The sequence below is a fragment of the Sapajus apella genome, unplaced genomic scaffold, assembly GCF_009761245.1.
Source record: "Sapajus apella isolate SASKATOON/1434 unplaced genomic scaffold, GSC_monkey_1.0 scaffold75, whole genome shotgun sequence".
NCBI lineage: Eukaryota > Metazoa > Chordata > Mammalia > Primates > Cebidae > Sapajus > Sapajus apella.
In genome coordinates, this window is record NW_022437015.1 from 635395 (window position 1) to 658551 (window position 23157).

Consider the following 23157-nt stretch of genomic DNA (forward strand, 5'->3'; position numbering starts at 1 on the left):
TAGCAGAGCCTAACTGCTCCATTCCCTGACCAAGTTATTCAGCTGTGGAAGTCTTCTCCCTAATGGCTCTTAACTGCCTGACCCATGACCTGAGGGAGTGGCTTGGACACAAGACAACAGAAAGACATGAACAAAAATAAAATTTTACCTCCCAGCTGGATTGCCAAATTTATGATACTAGATGGTGCCATGAAGTTGCAGGCTCTTGGTGTCCCAAACAAAGAATTGTATGTGAGACACACAGATAGCAAAGCAGTAATAGTTTATTAAGTGCAGTATTACACTCTCAGAGTGGAAGGGCAGACTGACCTCTGTGAAATGACATCAGCCCCAACTTAGTGTAGTTTAAATTTTTTATGATTTTTTTCTCTTTTTCATTTTCCCAAGGCTGCCTAATCTAGCCAGTTTCTGCCTTTGGATTGATTGGTCAATTGCTTAGTTTCTTTGGCCCTTGTGTGCTTGCATGTCATTTCCATCCCATAATTTTAAGTACAGGTATAATATGCAGTCCAAATGCATGACCATCAAGTAGCTAATTACCATATGGGGTCATGTTAAGGACACTTTTTCAATTTAATGTGTATGCCCATCTCTGAGGAGTTGCCCTTGCCAGGTTTGGTCTGGATGTAGCTGGTCATGGGGGCTCCTTACTCAGTTTTTTAAAATCTCACCTTTGTTTTGGCTGCTGAACCTCTGCTTCTTCTCTAGCTACTTGCTCACTCACCCCTTCACCATGCTTCTGCTGTCACGCTCTTACTCATTCTGCCCTTTAGCCAATCTCTGATGTTCTTTACTATCCCTGCCTCAATTCCAGATTACTATCAAGTTCTTATTCTATAGGTCAGGGAACCAATGAGGCATTCTGCCCATTGCTGAGCCTAAATGTTCTAATTATGCATGCTTATACTAGGTAAATAACAATAGGATGAGTTTGCAGACCCACTGGATGGTAGTGTAGATGGACTTAAGTTGAAAGTTTATTGATTGTCTATTCTACAGAAACTCCTACTCTAGTGAATAGTGACATTTTGGGTCTTCTGGAATTAGTCAGTTCGGTGCCAGTGCCTATTTAATCCCTGAAAAGTCAGCTATTTTATTATCTCCTTGCATAATCACCCTGTTAAAAGATCACAAGAGGACGGATCCAAGATGGCAGATTAGTAGCAGCTCAGGATTGCAGCTCCCAGTGAAAGTGCAGAGGGTGAGTGGATGCCGCATTTCCAGATGGATTTTTATTGCCCACAGACCAGGAGATTCCCAGGCAGAGGAGCCCCACGGGTTGCCAGCATGGCTGTTTTGGCCCATGCGGCTGCTCTGCCGGCACGCTGGCGCAGAGGTTCTCCATACAAAATACACTGGTCTGGGTATGCTTTTAGCTGGCGATTGGAGACCTGGGGAGGCTGATTGCCCATTCATCTGATTTAAAAAGTAACTGAAACAGGGAGCCAGGCCAGGAGATTCCTGAGTAAAAAAACCTCCATGAATCTCAGCGCTGCTGTTTTAGCTGGCGCAGTGAGTTGCAGCATGGGAAATCACACAGATCCAGCACCTTTTCAACAGGTGACTGGAACACCAGGGAGAGAGTTGACCGTTCAACTAAAAAAAAAAAAAAAAAAAAACTCTAAGTCAGGGAGTCAGGTGATCAGCTCAGCTGGACACACCCCCACAGGAAAAAAAAAAAAAACAGCAATTGAAAACGCTCTGGGTTGAGAGTTTCACAGCAAGGACAGCTGCACCCGACACGGTCCACCTCTGTGGGGGAGGGGCATCTGCCATTACCGAGACACTCCACCGCTACAGAGGTAGTCCGCCATTGCTGAGGCAGCCTGCCATTGCCAAGGCAACCTGCCATTAAAGAGAGAGTCTGCGGTTACAGAGGTGGGCCACCATTGTGGAGGCAGTTCTAACTACACCTATATAAACAGGACTGCAGGGAAGTTCACACGGCAGCTGGGCGGAGCCCACAGCACCTCAGCAAAGCCTCTGCAGGAAGACAGCGACTAGGTTGCCTCCTTGTTGGGCAGGGCAGCCCTGAAAAATAAAGGCACAAGCATGATGAAAACTCATAAATAAAGCCCTAACTCCCTGGGACAGAGCACCTGAGGGAAAAAAAAAAAAAAAAGGAGTTTATGAGTTCTACTCCAGCAGAACTAAACACACATGCCCAGCAATGCTGAAAGAAGAACGGAGCTCACAGCACAGCACTTGAGCTCCAATAAAGGACAGACTGTCTCCTCAAGCAGCTCCCTGACCCCTGTGTGTCCAAAGAGTCACCTAATAAAGGAAAGAACAGACTGAAACTAGATGGATATCTCTCCGGGACAAAGATAGCGGAAGGAGAAACTGGTAGCAACCCTTACTGTTCTGCAGCTGCTGTAGGTGATACCCAGGCAAGCAGGGTCTGGGGTGGACCTCAGCAGTCCTACAGCAGAAGGGCCAGACTGTTAGAAGGAAAACTAAGAAACAGAAATAACTTCATCATCCACAAACTGGAAGTTCACCCAGAGACCCAATCTGAAAGTCAGCAACTACAAAGACAACAGGTGGATAAGCCCACAAAGATGGGAAGAAACCAGCGCAAAAAGGATGAAAACACCTGAAACCAGAACACCTCTCCTCCTACAAGGGATCACAACTCCTCACCAGCAAGGGAACAAGGCTGGATGGAGAAGGAGTGTGATGAAATGACAGAATCAGACTTCAGAAGGTGGGTAATAAGAAACTTCCATGAGCTAAAACAACATGTTCTACCCCAATGCAAAGAAACTAAGAACCTTGAAAAAAGATTAGACGAAATGCTAACGATAATGGACAACATAGAGAGGAATATAAGTGAATTGATGGAGCTGAAAAATACAACACGAGAACTTTGCAAAGCATGCACAAGTTTCAACAGCCAAATTGACCAAGCAGGAGAAAGGATATCAGAGGTCGAGGATCAACTCAATGAAATACAATGAGAAGGCATGATTAGAGAAAAAACGGTAAAAAGGAATGAACGAAGTCTCCAAGAAATGTGGGACTATATGAAAAGACCTAATCTACGTTTGATAGGTGTACCTGAATGTGACAGAGAGAATGAATCCAAGCTGGAAAATATTCTTCAGGATATTATCCAGGAAAACTTCCCCAACCTAGCAAGGCAGGCCAATATTTAAGTCCAGGAAATACAGAGAACACCACAAAGATATTCCTCAAGAAGAGCAACCCCACGGCACATAATCGTCAGATTCACCAGGGTTGAAATGAAGGAGAAAATGCTAAGGGCAGCAAGAGGGAAAGGTTGGGTCACTCACAAAGGGAAGCACATCAGACTCACAGCAGACCTCTCAGCAGAAACCCTACAAGCCAGAAGAGAGTGGGGGCCAATATTCAACATCCTTAAAGAAAAGAACTTTCAACCCAGAATCTCCTATCCAGCCAAACTAAGCTTCATAAGTGAAGGAAAAATAAAATCGTTTGCCAACAAGCAAGTACTCAGAGATTTCATCACCACCAGGCCTGCTTTACAAGAGCTCCTGAAAGAGGATGTACACATACAAAGGAACAACAAGTACCAGCCACTCCAAAAACATACCAAATGGTAAAGAGCATCAACACAATCAAGAAACTGCATCAACTAACGAACAAAACAGCCAGCAGCATCAAAATGGCAGTATCAAATTCACACATAACAATATTAACCCTAAATGTAAATGGACTAAATGCCCCAATCAAAAGACACAGATTGGCAAATTGGATAAAAACCCAAAATCCATCGGTGTACTGTATCCAGGAAACCCATCTGACATGCAAGGATATACAAAGGCTCAAAGTAAAGGGTTGCAGGAAGATTTACGAAGCAAACGGAGAGCAAAAAAAGCAGGAGTTGCAATTTTCGTTTCTGATAAAATAGACTTTAAAGCAACAAAGATCAAAAGAGGAACAAAAGGACAGTACATAATGGTAAAAAGATGAATGCACCAAGAAGAGCTAACGATCCTAAATATGTACGCACCCAATACAGGAGCACCTAGATACATAAGGCAAGTTCTTAATAACTTACAAAAAGACTCAGACTACCACACAATAATAGTGGGAGACTTTAACACCTCATTGTCAATATTAGACAGATCAACCAGACAGAAAATTAACAAGGATATCCAGGACTTGAACTCAGGCCTGGAACAAGCAAACCTAATAGACATTTACAGAACTCTCCACCCCAAATCCAAAGAATATACATTCTTCTCAGCACCACATCACACCTAATCTAAAATTGACCACATAATTGGAAGCAAATCACTCCTCAGCAAATGCAAAAGAATGGAAAGCATAACCAACAGTCTCTGAGACCACAGTGCAATCAAGTTAGAACTCAGAATGCAGAACCTAACTCAGAACCACACAGCTTCATGGAAACTGAACAACTGGCTCTTAAATGTTGACTGGATAAACAATGAAATGAAGACAGAAATAAAGATGTTCTTCGAAACCAAAGAGAACGAAGTCACAACATGCCAGAATTTCTGGGGCACATATAAAGCAGTCTCTAGAGGAAAATATATAGCAATAAGTGCCCAAATGAGAAGCAAGGAGAGATCGAAAATTGACACCCTATCATCAAAATTGAAAGAGCTAGAGGAGCAAGACCAAAAAAACTCAAAACCTAGCAGAAGACAAGAAATAACTAAGATCAGAGCAGAACTGAAGGAGATAGAGACACAGAAAACCATTCAAAAAAAATCAATAAATCCAAGACCTGGTTTTTCAAAAAGATCAACAAAATAGACAGACCACTAGCAAGATTAATAAAAAAGAAAAGAGAGAATAACAAATTGATGCAATAAAAAATGTTAAAGGGGATATCACCACAGATTCCACAGAAATTCAAACCATCATCAGAGATTACTACAAACAATTCTATGCACATAAACTAGTAAACCTGGAAGAAATGGATAAATTCCTGGCCACTTGCCTCCTCCCAAGCCTAAACCAGGAAGAAGTTGAAACCCTGAATAAGCCAATAACAAGTTCTGAAGTTGAGGCAGCAATGAAGAGCCTACCACCCAAAAAAAGGCCAGGACCAGATGGGTTCACAGCCTAATTCTACCAGACATACAAAGAGCAGCTGGTACCATTCCTTCTGAAACTATTCCAAATAATCCAAAAAGAGGGAATCCTTCCCAAATCATTTTATGAAACCAGCATCATCCTGATACCAAAACCGGGCAGAGAATCAACAAGAAAAGAAAACTTCAGATCAATATCCATGTTGTACATGGATACAAAAATCTTCAATAAAATACTGGCAAGCCGATTGCAACAGTACATCAAATAGCTTATCCACCATGATCAAGTGGGCTTCATCCCGGGGATACAAGGAAGGTTCAACATACGCAAGTCTATAAACGTAATTCACCACATAAACAGAACCAAAGACAAAAACCACATGATTATCTCAATTGATGCAGAGAAGGCCTTTGACAAAATTCAACAGCCATTTATGCTAAAAATCCTCAATAAACTAGGTATTGATGGAACATATCTTAAAATAATAAAATCTATTTATGACAAACTAACAGCCAATATCATACTGAATGGGCAAAAACTAGAAGCATTCTCTTTGAAATCTGGCACAAGACAAGGATGCCCTCTATCACTACTCCTATTCAGTATAGTACTGGAAGTTCTAGCCAGAGCAATCAGGCAAGAAAAAGAAATAAAGCATATTCAAATAGGAAAGGAGGAATTCAAATTGTCTCTATTTGCAGATGACATGATTGTATATATAGAAGACCCCATCGTCTCAGCCCAATATCTCCTGAAACTGATAAGCAACTTCAGCTAAGTCTCAGGATACAAAATCAATGTGTAAAAATAACAAGCATTCTTATACACCCATAACAGACTTAAATACAGCCACATCAAGAATGAACTGCCATTCACAATTGCTACAAATAGAATATAATACCTAGGAATACAACTAACAAAGAACATAAAGGACCTCTTCAAGGAGAACTACAAGCCACTGCTCAACAAAATAAGAGAGGATACAAACAGATGGAGAAACATTCCATGTTCATGGTTAGGAAGAACCAATATCGTGAAAATGGCCATATTGCCCAAAGTAATTTACAGATTCAGTGCTATCCCCATCAAGCTACCAATGACCTTCTTAAAAGAACTGCAAAAAAACACCTTAAACTTCATATGGAGCCAAAAGAGAGCCCGCATAGCCAAATCAATTCTAAGTAAAAAGAACAAAGGGAGAGGCATCACACTACTGGACTTCAAACTATACTACGAGGCTATAATATTCAAAACAGCATGGTACTGGTACCAAAACAGAGATATAGACCAATGGAACAGAACAGAGGCCTCAGAGACAACACAACATATCTACAACCATCTGATCTTTGACAAATCTGACAAAAACAAGCAATGGGGAAAGGATTCCTTGTTTAATAAATAGTGTTAGGAAAACTGGCTAGCCATGTGCAGAAAGCAGAAAGTGGACCCCTTCCTGACACCTTACACTAAAATTAACTCAGAATGGATTAAAGACTTAAACATAAGACCTAACCCCATAAAAACCCTAGAAGAAAATCTAGGCAAAACCATTCAGGACATAGGCGTAGGCAAGGACTTCATGACCAAAACACCAAAAGCATTGGCAACAAAAGCCAAAATAGACAAATCGGACCTAATCAAACTCCACAGCTTCTGCATGGCAAAAGAAACAGTCATTAGAATGAATCAGCAACCAACAGAATGGGAAAAAATGTTGTGGTCTACCCATCTGACAAAGGGCTGTTATCCAGAATTTACAAAGAACTAAAACAGATTTACAAGAAAAAAACAAGCCCATTCAAAAGTGGACAAAGGATATGAACAGACACTTTACAAAAGAAGACATACATGAGGCCAACAAACATACGAAAAAATGCTCATCATCACTGGTCATTAGAGGAATACAAATCAAAACTACATTGAGATACCATCTCACGCCAGTTAGAATGGCAATCATTAAAAAATCTGGAGACAACAGATGCTGGAGAGGATGTGGAGAAATAGCAACACTTTTACACTGTTGGTGGGAGTGTAAATTAATTCAACCATTGTGGAAGACAGTGTGGCGATTCCTTAAGGACCTAGAAATAGAAGTTTCATTTGACCCAGCAGTCCCATTGCTGGGTATATATCCAAAGGATTATAAATCGTTCTACTATAAGGACACATGCACACGAATGTTCATTGCAGCACTGTTTACAATAGCAAAGACCTGGAACCAACCGAAATGCCCATTGATGATAGACTGGACAGGGAAAATGTGATACATATACACCATGGAAAATTATGCAGCCATCAAAAATGGTGAGTTCGTGTCCTTTATAGGGACATGGATGAACCTGGAAACCATAATTCTCAGCAAACTGACACAAGAGCTGAAAATTAAACACCACATGTTCTCACTTATAGGCCGTTGTTGAACAATGAGAACACACGGACACAGGGAGGGGAGCACTACACACTGGGGTCTGTTGGGGGGACATGGGGGAGGTACGGGAGATTGGGGAGGTGGGGAGAGATAGCATGCGGAGGAATGCCAGATATAGGTGAAGGGGAAGAAAGCAGCAAATCACACTGCCATGTGTGTGCCTATGCAACAATCCTGCATGTTCTTCACATGTACCCCAAAGCCTAAAATGCAATAAAAAATAAATAAATAAATAATTTAAAAAAATGTAAACAGGCTAAATGCCCCAATTAAAAGACAGACACAGACTGGTAAATTGGATAAAGAGTCAATACCCATTAGACCCATCTCACTTGCAAACATACACGTAGGCTCAAAATAAAGGGATGGAAAAATATTTCCCAGCAAACAGAAAGCAAAAAGAATCAGGCGTTGCAATACTAGTCTCTGATAAAACAGATTTTAAACCAACAAAGACTTAAAAAAGACAAAAATGACATTACATAATGGTAAAGGGATCAATGCAACAAGAAGAACTAAATACCCTAAATATATATGCACCCAGTACAGGAGCACTGAGATTCATAAACAATTTCTTATAGACCTACAAAGAGACTTAGACTCCTACACAATAATAGTGGGAGACTTAAACACCCCACTGTCAATATTAGACAGGTCAATGAGACAGAAAATTAACAAAGATATTCAGGACTTGAATTCAGCTTTGGACCAAGTGAACCTAATAGACATCTACAGAACCCTCCACCCCAAATCCACAGAATATACATTCTTCTAAGCACCACATCACACTTATTCTAAAACTGACCACATAATTAGAAGTAAAACACTCCTCAGAAATGCAAAGGAATGGAAATCATAACAAACAGCCTCTCAGACCACAGTGCAATCAAATTAGAACTCAGGATTAAGAAACTCACTCAAAACCAGACAAATACTTCGAAACTGAAAAACCTGCTCCTGAATAACTACTGGGTAAATAATAAAATTAAGGCAGAAATAAAGATGTTCTTTGAAACCAATGAAAACAAAGGCACAATCTACCAGAATCTCTGGAACACATTTAAATCAGTGTTTAGAGGGAAATTTATAGCACTATATGCCCACAGGAGAAAGCAGAAAAAATCTAAAATTGGCACCCTAACATTACAGTTAAAAGAACTAGAGAAGCAAGAGCAAATAACTAAGATCAGTGCAGAACTGAAGGAGATAGAGACATAAAAAACCCTTCAAAAATAATTAATGAATCCAAAAGCTGGTTTTGTGGAAAGATCAACAAAATAGACCAATATCCAGACTAATAAAGGAAGAAAAAAGAGAAGAATCAAACACACGCAATAAAAAATAATAAATGGGATATCACCACTGATCCCACAGAAATATAAACTACCATCAGAGAATACTATGAACATCTCTACACAAATCAACTAGACAATCTAGAAGAAATGGATAAATTCCTGGACATATGCAACCTCCCAAGACTAAATTAGGAAGAAACATCCCTAAACAGACCAATATCAGGTTCTAAAATTGAGGCAGTAATTAATAGCCTACCAACCAAAAGAGGTCTAGGATTAGAAATATTCACAGCTAAATTCTACCAGAGGTACAAAGAGAAGCTGGAATCATTCCATCTGAAACTATTCCAAACTATAGGAAAAAGAGGGAATCCTCCCTAACTCATTTTATGAGGCAAGCATCATCCTGATACCAAAACTTGGCAGAGACATAATTGAAAAAGAAAGTTTCAGACCAATATACCTAACAAACGTTGATACAATAATCCTCGATAACATACTGGCAAAGAGAATCCAGCCACACATCAAAAAGCTTATCCACCATGATCAAGTTGGCTTCACCCCTGAAATACAATGCTTGTTCAACATGCACAAATCAATCAATGTAATCCATCACATAAACAAAACCAATGACAAAAGCCACATGATTATCTCAATAGATGCGAAAAAGACATTCAAAAAATTTAACAGCACTTTATGCTAAAAACTCTCAATAAGCTAGGTATTGATGGAACATATCTCAAAATAATAAGAGCTATTTATGACAAACCCACTGCTGATATCATGCGGAATGGGCAAAAACTGGAAGCATTACCTTTGAAAACTGGGACAAGACAGGGATGCTTTGTCTTACCACTCCTATTCAACATAGTATTGGACAAACAAATAAAGAGTATTCAATTAGGAAAAGAGGAAGTCATATTGTCTCTATTTCCAAATGAAATTAGTGTATATTTAGAGAACGCCATCATCTCAGCCCCAAATCTCCTTAAGCTGATAAGCAACTTCAGCAAAGTTTCAGGATACAAAATCAATGTTCAAAAATTACAAGCATTCCTATACACCAATAACAGACAAACAGAGAGCCAAATCATGAGTGAACTCCCATTCACAATTGCTACAAATAGAATAAAATACCTAGGAATACAGCTTACAAAGGATGTAAAGGACGTTTTCAAGGAAAACTACAAACCACTGCTCAAAATAATAATAATAATAAGGGAGAACACAAACAAATGAAAAAAATTCCATGCTCATGGATAGAAACAATCAATGTTGTGAAAATGGCCATACTGCCCAAAGTAATTTATAGATTCAGTGCTATCTCCTTCAAACTACTACTGACTTTCCTCACAGAATTAGAAAAAACTAATTTAAATTCATATGGAACCAAAAAACAGCTCACATAGCCAAGACAATCCTAAGCAAAAGGAACAAAGCTGGAGGCATCATGCTGCCTGACTTCTAACTATTCTACAAGTCTACATAACCAAAACAGCATGGTACTGGTACCAAGACATACATGTAGAACCATGAAACAGAACATAGGACTCAAAAATAACACCACATATCTGTTACCATCTAATTTTTTACAAACTTGACAAAAACAATCAATGGAGAACAGATTCCCTATTTATTAAATATGTTGGGGAAACTAGCTAGCCATATGCAGGAAGCTGAAACTGGATCCCTTCCTTACACCTTATACAAAAATTAACTCAAGATGGATTAAAGACTTAAATGTAAGGCCTAAAACAATAAAAACCCTAGAAAAAATCCTAGGCAATACCATTCAAGACCTATGCATGGGGAAAGACTTTATGACTAAAACACCTAAAGCAATGGCAACAAAAGCTAAAATTGACAAATGGGATCTAAATAAACTAAAGAGTTTCTGCACTGAAAAAGAAACCATCATCAGAGTGAACAGGTAACCTAAAGAATGGGAGAAAATTTTTGCAATTTTCTGACAAAGGTCTAATATCCAGAATCTACAAAAAACTTAAATTTTCAGAAAACAATCCCATCAAAAAGTGGGCAAAGGATATGATCAAATACTTATCAAAAGAAGACACTTATGCAGCCAATGAACATATGAAAGATAGCTCATTATCACTGGTCATTAGAGAAATATAAATCAAAACCACAGTGAGATACTGTCACCCACCAGTTAGAATGGCAATCATTAAAAAGTCAAGAGACAACAGATATTGGAGAGGATATAGAGAAATAGGAACACTTTTACACAGTTGATGGGAGTGTAAATTAGTTCAACCATTGTGGAAGACAGTGTGGCGATTCCTCAAGGATCTAGAATTAGAAATACTATTTGTCCCAGCAATCCCATTACTGGGTATATACCCAAAGGGTTATAAATTATTCTACTGTAAAGACACATGTACACATGTGTTTATTGCAGCACTGTTCACAATAGCAAAGACTTGGAACAAACCCAAATGTCCATCAATGATAGACTGGATAAAGAAAATGTGGCACATATAGATCTTGGAATACTATGCAGCTATAAAAAAGGATGAATTCATGTCCTTTGCAGGGACATGGATGAAGTTGGAAACCATTATTCTCAGCAAACTAACACAAGAACAGAAAACCAAACACCACATATTCTCACTCATAAGTGGGAGTTGAACAATGAGAACACATGAACACAGTAAGGGAAACATCACACTCCAGCACCTGTCAAAAGGTGAGAAGTTAGTGGAGGGATAGAATTAGGAGAAATACCTAATGTAGATGATGGGTTGATCAGTGCAGGAAACCAACACAGCATATGTATACCTATGTAACAAACCTGTAGGTTCTGCACATGTACTCCAGAACTTAAAGTATAATAAACATATATATAGACATGGACTTCTTACCATGTTGACCAGGCAGTTCTTGAACTTCTGGCCTCAAGTGCTTTTCCTGGTTTGGCCTCACAAAACACTGGAATTATAAGCATATGCCATCATTCTCAGCCAATTCAATTTTTAATTTCTATTTTCTTACATTCTACTATAAGCAATCAAAAGAAGCCATTCCACAATTAAAACAATTTGCTTGGAGATTTCTTCCAGCAAATATCCTAGTTTATCACTCTTAAATTCTGCTTTCCACAAAGTGTTAAGACATGGACATAATTCAGACAAGTTCTTTGCCACTTTGTTATAAAATATGGTGTTCTTCCAATAAGATTTCCAATATTTTCCAATAAAATATTCCTATTTTCTTTCTAAGACCTTCACTTTCCCTATTTCTGCCAGCATTCTTATCACAAACACTTAGACAATCTCTAAGAAGTTTCAGGCTCTGACTAGAGCTCTCCTATTTCAAGCCTTCAACAGAATCATCCTTAATCCTCCATTCACAGTAATCTGGTTTTTTTTCTAGCATAACCTTTAAATTTCTCCAGCTTCCATTCATTAACCAGTTGTAAAAGCCACTTCCACGTTTTCAGATATTTGTTATAGAAATACATGAATCATGAGTACCAATTTCTGGCTCAGTTAGTTCAGGCTTCTATAATAAAATACAACAGACTGAGTAATTTATTAGTAATAGAAGTGTATTTCTTACAAATCTGGAGGCTGGATGTCCAATATCAAGGCAACAGCAGATTCAGTGCCTGGTGAAGTCTACTGTCTACTTCCAACATGGCATCTTGTTGCTGAATCCCCTAGAGGGAATAAATGTTGTGTCCTCACATGGAAAAAGGGGAATAAAAGACCTATTTAGTTCCCTACAGCCTTTTGTAAGGCACTAATCCAATCCACGAAAGCAGAGCCATCATGGCCTAATCACCTTCCACAGGCATCACCTCTTATTGCTGTTGCATTGGAGATTATGTTTCAACATAAATTTTGGTGGGGACACAAACATTCAAATGATAGCAATGCTACTATGGAAAAGGAAAAATTATAAGTGGATGCCAGTGGATGAGGGTTCAGGAAGGGTTAGACTACAAAGATACAACACAATGAACCTTTGGGGGATAATGGAATTATTTCATACCTTGATTGTGGTTAACCTGTTTGCATTTGTTAACACTCGTGCAATTATACCCCCAAAAATACGTTTACCATATATAAAGAGAAAATGTGAATAAACAGACTACCAACAAATATTTATCATTTATTTAATAAGAAATATTGTAATTTAAATAAAAACACTAAAAACATATCAGGGAACTATAGTGGTAACGCTTATTTGTATCCAAAGTACAATAAACTGAAAAAAGTAATTTCTGTCATTTACAAGCTAATTGGAAATTTGAACACTGGATATTGGGAATATAATTAGTATGTTGGGTATGATTGTGGTATTGTGGTTTTGTTTCAATTATGCCATGGGGAGCTTTATTTTTTAATGTATTGAATATTTATGAATAAAATGTGATGTGTAGAATTTTCTTCAAAATAAATATAAGAAAAAGAAAAGTGGATGGGTGTACTGATAAAAGTAAATATTATGTTGTTTTTGCTGATTGATTCTTGACCTTGATAATGAATACACTGTAATTCATCATACAATTCTGTCTACTTTTTTATGTGAGATGATTTTGATATTTGTCCCCTCAATTCCTCATGTTGGAACATAATTTTGAATGTTCAAAGTGGGGCCTGGTGCCAAGTGTTAGGGTCACTTGGGCAGATTCCTTATTAATGTTCGAGTGCTGTTCTCACTATAATGAGTGAGTTCTTGCTGTGAGTTCATGTGAGTTATGACTGTTTAAAAGTGTGTGGCACCTCCTCCGTTACTGTCTTGCTCGCACGTTCACTATGTGACATACTGCTTCCACTTTACCTCTCACCATAAGTAAAACCTCCCTGAGGTCCCACTCAAAGCCAAAAGGATGTGAGCACCACACTTCTTGTACAACTCTGCACAACCATGAGCCAATTGAATCTCTTTTCTTTATAAATTCCTTTAGAGCAAAACAAACACATTGACACAAAAAATTTGTACCTGGAGTGGGTTGTTACTATAAAGGTGCCTGAAAATGTGGAAATGACTTTGAAACTGGGTAATGGACAGAGGTTGGAAAAGTTTGGAGGGCTCAGATGAAGACAGAAAAATGAAGTAAAGTTTGGAATTTCTTAGATACTGGTTAAATGGTTGTGACCAAAATGCTGTTAGAGAGATATGTACAGTAAAGTACAGGCTAATGAGCTCTCAGATGGAAATGAGAAAGTTATTGAAAACTAGAGTAAAAGTAACCCTTGTTACATGCTAGCAAAGAACTCAGATGCATTGTGTTCATGCCCTAAAGAACTGTGAAAGTTTGAACTTAAGACTGATGATTTAGGGTACATGGTGCAAGAAATTTCTAAGCAGGAAAGCATTCAAGATGTAGCCTGGCTGTTTCTAATGGCATATTATCAGATATAGGAGCAAATAAATGACTTAAAATTGGTACTTATATTTAAAAGTAAAGCAGAGCATAAGTTCAGAAAATGTGCATCCTAACCCTGTGGTAAAGAAAGAATTCAAGTAGTTTGCAGAGCAATCACTTGCTAGAGAGATTAGCATTACTAAAAGGGAGCCAAGTGCTGATATCCAAGACAATCAGGATAAAAAAAAAAAAAAAAAAAAAGCCTGGGAGGCATGTCGGATGTCTTTGAGACAGCCCAGAGGTCTATGAGGAAATAATGGTTTCAGGGGCCAAGCCCAGGGCTCTGCTATCTTACTCAGCCTCAATACACTGTTCTTCATATTCTGGCTGCTTTGGCTCCAGCCTTGGCTCAAAGGGATCCAGGCCACTGCTTCAAAGGGCAAAAGCTATAAACCAGCAGCTTTCATGGGGTGTTAAGCCTGTGAGCACAAAGAATGCAAAAGTAAAGGAGGCTCGGTAACTTCCACCTAAATTTTAAAGGCTGTAAGAGAAAAAATGGGTGCCCAGGTAGAAACCTGCCACAGAAGTGGAGCCACAACAGAGAGCCTCTACTAGGGCAGTGCTGAGGGAAAATGTGGCATTACAGTTCCCACACAGACTCCCCACCAGGTCATTGCCTAATTGAGCTATGAGAGGGGGCTGCCACTGTATAGACCCAAGAATAATAGAGCTAATGGCAGTTTGCACCCTCAGCCTGGAGAGGTCATAAGCACTGTACTCCAACCTATCAGGGCAGCGATGTGGGCTACATTCAGCAAATCCATAGGAGCAGAGCTACCCATGGTTTTGGGAGACCACTCCTCACACCAACGTGCCCTAGATGCAGGACATCAAGTCAAATGTGATTATTTTGGGGCTTTAAGATTTAATGAGTGTCCTTTTGGGTTTAAGACTTGTGTGAGACCTATTAGCCCTTTCTTTTGGCTGATTTCTCTCTTTTGGAATGGGGATGTTTACCCAATGCCTGTACCACCATTCTATCTTGGGAGTAAATAACTTGATTTTTATTCTACAGATTCACAGGTGGAAGAAACTTGACTTGAGTCTCAGATAAGCCTTTGGAATTTGGACTTGGGAACTTTTTAGTTGGAGCTGAAACAAGTTAAGATTTTGGGGGACCACTGAGAAGGGATCATTGTATTTTCCAACATGAGAAGAACATGAGATTTGGGGACCAGGAGTGGAATTATATGGTTTGGATATTTTCTTTCTCCAAATTTCATGTTGAAATATAATCTCCAATGTTGGAAGTGAGCCCTTCTGGTAGGTGTTTGTGTCATAAGGGTGGATCGCTCATGAATGCCTTGATGCCATCCTCACAATGAGTGCATTCTTGCCTTGAGTTCATGTGAGATCTGATTGTTTAAAAGAGTATGGCACCTCCCCCCATGCATCTTTCTCCTTCTCTCCCTATGTAACATGCTTCTTTCATGATAAGGTTTGCATCTGTGTCCCCAACCAAATCTCATGTTCAATTGCGATCCCCAGTGTTGAAGGTGGGGCTTGGTGGGGAGTGACTGTGTCAGGAGAGCAGGCTTTTTATGAATGGTTTAGCTCCATACCCTTGGTGCTGTTCTCATGATAGTGAGTGAGTTCTCACATGACCTGGTTGTTTGAAAGTGTGTATCACCTCCCCCAGCTCTCTTCCTTCTTCTTGTTCTTGACATGTCATATGCTTTGCTCCCCTTTTGCCTTGCACCAGGACTGGAAGCTTCCTGAGGCCTCCCCAGAAGCAAAAGCCTTATGCTTTCTGTACAGCCTGAAGAACCATGAGCCAGTTAAACCTCTATTCTTTATAGATTGCCCAGTTTTAGGTATTTCTTTATAGCAATACAAGAACAGACAAATACATCCTGTTTCACCTTCTGCCATGAGTAAAAACTACCTGAGGCCTCACAAGAAGCCATTCAGATGCTAGCACCATGCTTCCTGTACAGTGCAAAACCATGGCCAATTAAACCTCTTTTCTTTATAAATTACCCAATCTCAGGTATTCCATTACAGCAATGCAAATTGGCTAACACACTATGTGATTAATATTTTCTATAATATAAATTTTCTAAGAATAAATGCATATATCCTCTTTTTGTAATAGCAAAATACAAGAGAAAGAAAAGTGAATGTATAACAACAGATGAATGAATAAATAAATTGCAGTAGAAGAGATTGCTAACAGCCTGAAAAGCTGAGCAGAAATTTTTATACCCTCATTGAGATTGTACAAAAAAAGTTAGAGTTTAGGTACTACCAATGTGAGTAAAGTGCTGGTAAATACTTTAGGCTTTGAATTGATTGTAGAAATAAGAATGAACAGGACATATCCTATTCCTCACATGAACTTAAGCCCAGATGAGAACTCTCTGAAACTATGATTGAATAAATGTAATCCATTCTATCTCTAAATGTAATCTAATATATTTCTAGTGACCCTAGCTATTACATGCAAGCAAATGTAAACCCCTCTGAATGAAGACAACGTTATGCTTGGCCTCAAGTTATCTCTATAATTTGTCATCTATAACACTCAACACTCAATAGGCATAAGAAAAAAAACACGACATGATCAAATATGAAGAAAAACTATCAATAATAGAAATAATCACAGAATAAGGCAGACAAAAAATATCACGAATAAAACTCTGAGAGATAAAAGGATGAGCTCTTTTCTGGCTGCAACCATGGAGGGTGTTGAAGAAAAGAAGAAGGTTCCTGCTGTGCCAGAAAGCTTTAAGAAAAAATGGAAGAAATTTCACAGAAATGAAGATCAAGCATCTGAGAAAGATTTCCCAAAAGATGCTTCTAAATGCAAGGAGGAAGCTTATATATGAAAAAGCTAAGCACTATCACATTTAATATAGGCAGATGTACATAACTAAGACTTGAATGGCTAGGGTGAAAAGAAAAGCTGGCAATGTCTACATATTTGCTTAACCCAAACTGGTGCATGGTCATCAGGATCAGAGGTATCAATGGGGTGATCCCAAAGGTTCAAAAGCTGTTGCAGTTTCTTCACCTTTGTCAGATCTTCAATAGAAGCTTTGTTAAGCTCAATAGGGCTTTAATTAACATGCTGAAGATTGTAGAACCATATACTTCATAGGGGTATCCAAATCTAAAGTCTGTAAATAAACTAATCTACAAGCATGGTTATGGCAAAATCAATAAGAAGCAAATTTCCTTGACAAATAACACTTGGATTGCTTGGTCTCTTGCTAAATATAGCATCATCTGCATGGAAGATCATATTCATGAGATCTATACTGACAGAAAATGTTTCAAAAAAGCAAATAACTTCTTGTGGTCTTTCAAGTTATTCTCTCTATGAGGTGGAATGAAGAAAATGACCATCCATTTTTTATAAAGTGGAGATGGACAACAGAAAAGAGCAGATCAACAGACTTATTAGATGGATACAATAAGGTGTCTACCATGATAGTTTTTGTAATCTGGTTAATTAATAAACAGTGATTGTTTTCAAATTGAGAAAAATGAATGTATCAAAAAGAGCAGCAGGATACATAGTGGATAGAGCAGAAAAAGTCTATGTGTAATCATATCCAGAAAGATAGAAGAAAAAGCAGAGGAGAGAAGAAGATTTTGAGAAAACAATGGTTAAGAATTGTCAAAATCAAAAGAAGACAAAAAGCCACAGATTAAAGAATCCCTACACAATTCAAGCAGGATAAATACATAATACTCACACCTAGCCACAACAAAGTGAAATGTTAAAAAACTAAAGGCAAATAAAAAATTAATAAAAATTTTTACCTTGAGGTTGCTAATGCGTTCCTATTGCAGCTAAGAAAAAAGAACAGAGGCGATGATAAAAGCCTGCCTAGATTTTTCTTTCCTATTTCACTAAAGAAACAAAATCCTTAATATTAAAGAGAAAAGCTCCCAAAACCATAGACTACGGATACTTGTGGATATACACCGAAACTGAGGGAAGGGAACTGAAGAACAAAATTCTACCTCTGGAACAGAACAGAAGTATTTATCCCAAATCTGTGATTCAGATCTATAGTGGTTTGCAAAGACTTAGGCTTATTCACAACAATGAAGAATATCTCCTTCCCTCTCCCCCAAACACCACACTAAAATGCCTTGAGCCAAACTAAGAGGGAAGAACAGCTGGGAGAGCTATAAAATATAGAATCTTGGTGCAGAAAATCCAAAGGGAAAAACAAGGAATCACTAGAAGAGGGAAAATAATGGTATCACTAGAAAAATTCGAAATCTCCTGTTGCCATAGCAATAACACACTGCAACTCTGGTAAATAGCAAAAACAAACTTTACTATTTATTTATTGAGACAGAGTTTCAGTCTTGTTGCCAAGGTTGGAATGCAATGGCACAATCTCAGCTTACCACAACCTCCACCTCCCAGGTTCAAGCGATTCTCCTGACTCAGCCTCCTGAGTAGCTGGAATTACAGGCATGCACCATCACACCTGGCTAGTATTTTGTATTTTTAGTAGAGATGGGGTTTCTCCATGTTGGTCAGGCTGGTCTCAAACTCCTGACCTCAGGTGATCCACCCACCTCAGCCTCCCAAAGTGCTGGGATTACAGTCATGAGCCACTGCACCTGGCCAACAAACTTTAAATGCAGACTAACTTCTAACAAAATTCTAAATTAACAAAATTCTCCATACTAAAAGCATAGCAGAAGGAAATGTATTCTCCAAGCATAAAAAATATTTATTACAATATCTGCTGTCCTCTAGAAATTTCCAGTTTTCACCAAAAAACTATGAGGCACACCAAAGGCAAGAAAGAGAGTCTGAAGACACAAAGTAAAAATCAGAATAAGATTAATATATGACACGGATGTTGGAAATATCAGAAGGCAAATTTAAAATGATTATGATTAAAAATAGGAGCAAGATGTCAGAATAGGAGGTCTCCAGGTCATGGTTTCCCACACAATGATCTGGCAGGCATCCATGGACAAAACTGCCTTATAGGATCCTTTGGATCCAGGTAGAAGATTGGAAAACACGGGTGAAGCCCAAGACTGAGAGCTATTTTGAGAAGAAAACCCACACCCAAGAGTCAGCATCACTAATGTGGTCCCAGCTGCAGACTAAAAGCAGCCCCATTTTTCTATAAATGTGGCTCCAGGCACACTATACCATAACCTGGTATTAGTTTTGCCCACCAAGAAACACAGTGGGACACATGCCTGACCACATCCCTACTAATAAGCTCACAAATTTCAGACCCAAATGCAGTCCCTGAAGCAGACCAGTGACCTGGCTCCAGCCCCCTCCTGTACTGTGGTCCAGAAGCCAACCCTGGGACTCACTCAGGGACCCAGCAGAAGATCATTCAGAGACCCAGTAAGACCCATTTCTGCCCCAAGTAAAAAGCCTGTCATCTGCCCACCTGAATGGAACAAAAAAGGAGCCCTGTGACTTGGTTGCAGCTCTGCTTAACCATGGTCCCAGAAGTAGTCCCATTTGCCTCAAGATCCAACAGAAACAACACCCACCTGTACTCCCACAACAGTCCTGGCCAACTGAGACCCAAATGCAGAGCTGTAGCCACCAAGTGATCTGGCTCCACCCTCACTCAACTGCCATTTTGGAGTCAGTCTCATCAGTCTGGGACCAGAAGGGTAATGTCTGTACTTGCTAAAACCAGTCTGTAAAGACATGGAGAGGTATTTGCTTATTTGCTCCTTCAAGTGCAGAGACTGCATGTATCATCAAAGACTCAGGGGAATAAGACACTACAAGAAGAAATTAGTAAAGCTTCAGTAATCAGCCTCAAATAAAGGAAGATTTACAAATTGATTAACAAAGAAACCAAAACAATTGCTTTAAGGAAGTTCAGTGAACTACAATAGGACTTGAATAAACATTTCTCAAAAGAAGACATACAGATGCCTTCTTTTGGGTGTATGAAAATATGCTCAATATCACTAATCACCAGGGAAATGCAAATCAAAACAAAAATGACATCAAATCTTTTAGAATGGCTATTATCAAAAAGACAAAAGAGGCTGGTAAATATGCAAGGAGGCAAAAATACAATAACAAAAACAAAGAAGACTTTGCTAGATACTGGGAGACCTGAAACATTTAAGGGAAAGAATCAGGTAACTTGAAAACCAATAAATAGAAATGACAAAAAACTGACACAGACACAGAAAAACTAGACTATAAGAAACAGAACACTACATCCAATAGCTGTTGGATAATATTGAATGGGCATGACATGTGTAATTGCAATCCCAGAAGAAAACAAAAGGAAAACATGATAGAAAAAAAAAAATGGAGAAAATAATGACAAAATAAAAACTTTGTGTCAGGCACAAAATCGCATATTCAAGAAGCACAGAGAACAAGTAGGGCAAACGTCAAGCAAACAATCAAAAAATCCACCAAAAAAACAAATTCAAACTAGCGAAATTCAAACAAAGGAAAATTATTAAGCCAGATAGACAAGAAATAACATTACCCACAGAACATGAGAATTACAGCAGTATTCTTATCAGGAATCTCACAAGCTAAAAGAAAATAGAGGTGAGGGGCCAAAATAGCCAAATGGGAACAGCTTTGGTCTGCAGTTTCCAGTGAGACCAACATAGAAGTTGGATGATTTCTGCATTTCCAACTGAGGTACCCAGTTCATCTCATTGGGGCTGGTTAGGCAGCAGGTCCAACACACGGTAGGTGAGCAGAGGCAGGGTGGGGTCATTGCATCACCTTGAAAGTGCAAGAAGCTGGGGAACCACCCTCCCCCAGGCAAGAGAAGCCATGAGGAAATGTGCTACCTAGCTGGATTACTACACTTTTTTCATGGTTTTTGGAATCTGCAGATCAGGAGAGTCCCTTATGTGCCTACACCACCAGGGCCCTGGGTTTCAAACACAAAACTGAGCAACTGTTTGGGCAGACGCTGAGCTAGCTGCGGGAGTGGGAGTATTCTTTCTGTACCCCAGTGATGCCTTGAGCCCCAGTGACAGAGGCCCATTCACTCACCTGGAAAGGGAACTGAAGCCTGGGGGCCAAGGGGTCTCACTCAGCAGGCCCCACTACCATGAAGACCAGCAAGCTAAGAAATATTGACTTGAAATTTTTGCTGCCAGCACAGCAGTCTGAAGTCGACCTGGGAAAATCAAATTTGGTGGGGGGTGGCACGTCTGCCATTGCTGAGGATTGAGTAGGCTGTTTTCCCCTGACAGTGCTAGGAAGGCTGAGAGATGTGGACTGAGAATTCACTGCAGAGCAGCAGTGACTGTGGCCAGTCTGCATTTCTAGTTTCCTCCACATGGGGCAGGGCATCACTGAAGAAAAGGTTACAGCCCCAGTCAGGGGCTTACAGATAAACTCCCATCTCCCTGGGACAGAGCACCAGGGGGAAGGGGTGGCTGTGGATGCAGCTTCAGTGGATTTAATTGTTCCTGCCTGCTGGCTCTGAAAAAAGCAGCTAATCTTGACAAGGGGGATTCTTCCAGCACAGTGCATGAGCTCTGCTAAGGGACAGAATGTCTCCTCAAGTGGGTTCCTGACCCCCATGCCCCCTGACTGAAAGACACCTCCCAACAGAGGTCAACAGACACCTCATAAAGAACAGCTCTGAGTGGCATCACGCTGGTGTCACTCTGTGATGAAGCTTCCAAAGGAAGAAGCAGGCAGCAATTTTTGCTGTTCTACAGCCTCCACTGGTGATACCCAAGTGAACAGGGTCTGCAGTCGACCTCCAGCAAACTGCAGCAGACCTACAGAAGAGGGACCTGTTAGAAGAAAAACTAACAAGCAGAAAGCAACAGCATCAACATCAATATAAAGGACCCCCACAAAGAAAACCCATCCAAAAGTCATCAGCCTCAAAGATCAAAGGTAGATAAATCCATGAAGATGAGGGAAAAAAAACAGGGCAAAAACATTGAAAATTCTGAAAATCATGTTTCTCCTCCAAACAATAGCAACTCCTCTCCAGTAAGGGCAAAAAACCAGACAAAGAATGAGATTGATGAATTGACAGAAGTAGGCTTCAGAAGGTAGGTAATAGCAATCTCCTCTGAGTTAAAGGAGCATGTTCTAACCCAATGCAAGGAAGCTAAGAACCTTGATAAAAGGTTACAGGAACTACTAACTATAATAACCAGTTTATAGAGGAACATAAATGACCTGATGGAGCTGAAAAACACAGCACAAGAACTTTGTGACACATACACAAGTATCAATAACTGAGTCGGAAAACACACTTCAGGATATTATCCAGGAGAATTTCCCCAACTTAGCAATACAGGCCAACATTCAAATTCAGGAAATACAGAGAACACCAATAAGATACTCGTCAAGAAGAGCAACCCCAAGACATATAATCATTAAGTTCTTCAAGGTTGAAATGAAAAAAAAAAAAAAAAAAAAAAGAAAAAGAAAACTTAAGGGCAGCCAGAGAGAATGGTCAGGTTATCTACAAATGGAAAGACCATCAGACTAACATTGGATCTCTCTGCAAAATTCCTGCAAGCCAGAAGAGAGTGAGGGTCAATATTCAACATTTTTAAGAAAAGAATGGACTTTATCTAGAGGAGGGATACAAGATGGCCGATTAGGAGCACCTCAGGATTGCAGTTGCCAGTGAAAGCGTGGCGGGTGAGTGGATACCACATTTCCAGGTGGATTTTTATTGCCCACAGACTGGGAGATTCCCAGGCAGAGGAGCCCCATGGGTTGTCAGCATGGCTGTTTTGGCTGGCATGGCTGTTTTGGCTGGCACGGCTGTTTTGGCCAGCGCAGCTGTTTTCGCTGGAGCGGCTGTTTTTTGCTGCCCCAGCACAGCAGTTCTCCATACAAAATACATGGGTCCGGGCACAGTTTTAGCTGGCGATTGCAGCTCCTGCGAGACAGAGGTGCCCATTCATCTGATTAAAAAGGGGACTGAAGCAGGGAGCCAGGCCAGGAGATTCCCAGGCAAAAAAGCACCACAAATCTCAGAGTGGCTGTTTCAGCTGGCGCAGTGGGTCACCTC

At 39.7% G+C, this 23157-nt stretch overlaps 1 long non-coding RNA gene across 1 annotated transcript; it reads left to right on the forward strand.

Moving 5' to 3' along the window:
• Positions 1-1344: 1344 nt before the first annotated feature.
• On the forward strand, positions 1345-23146 carry LOC116532213. Its single transcript, XR_004260769.1, has 3 exons — positions 1345-1364; positions 19576-19582; positions 23004-23146. It is a non-coding gene; the product is annotated as an uncharacterized LOC116532213 (long non-coding RNA).
• Positions 23147-23157: the final 11 nt, after the last annotated feature.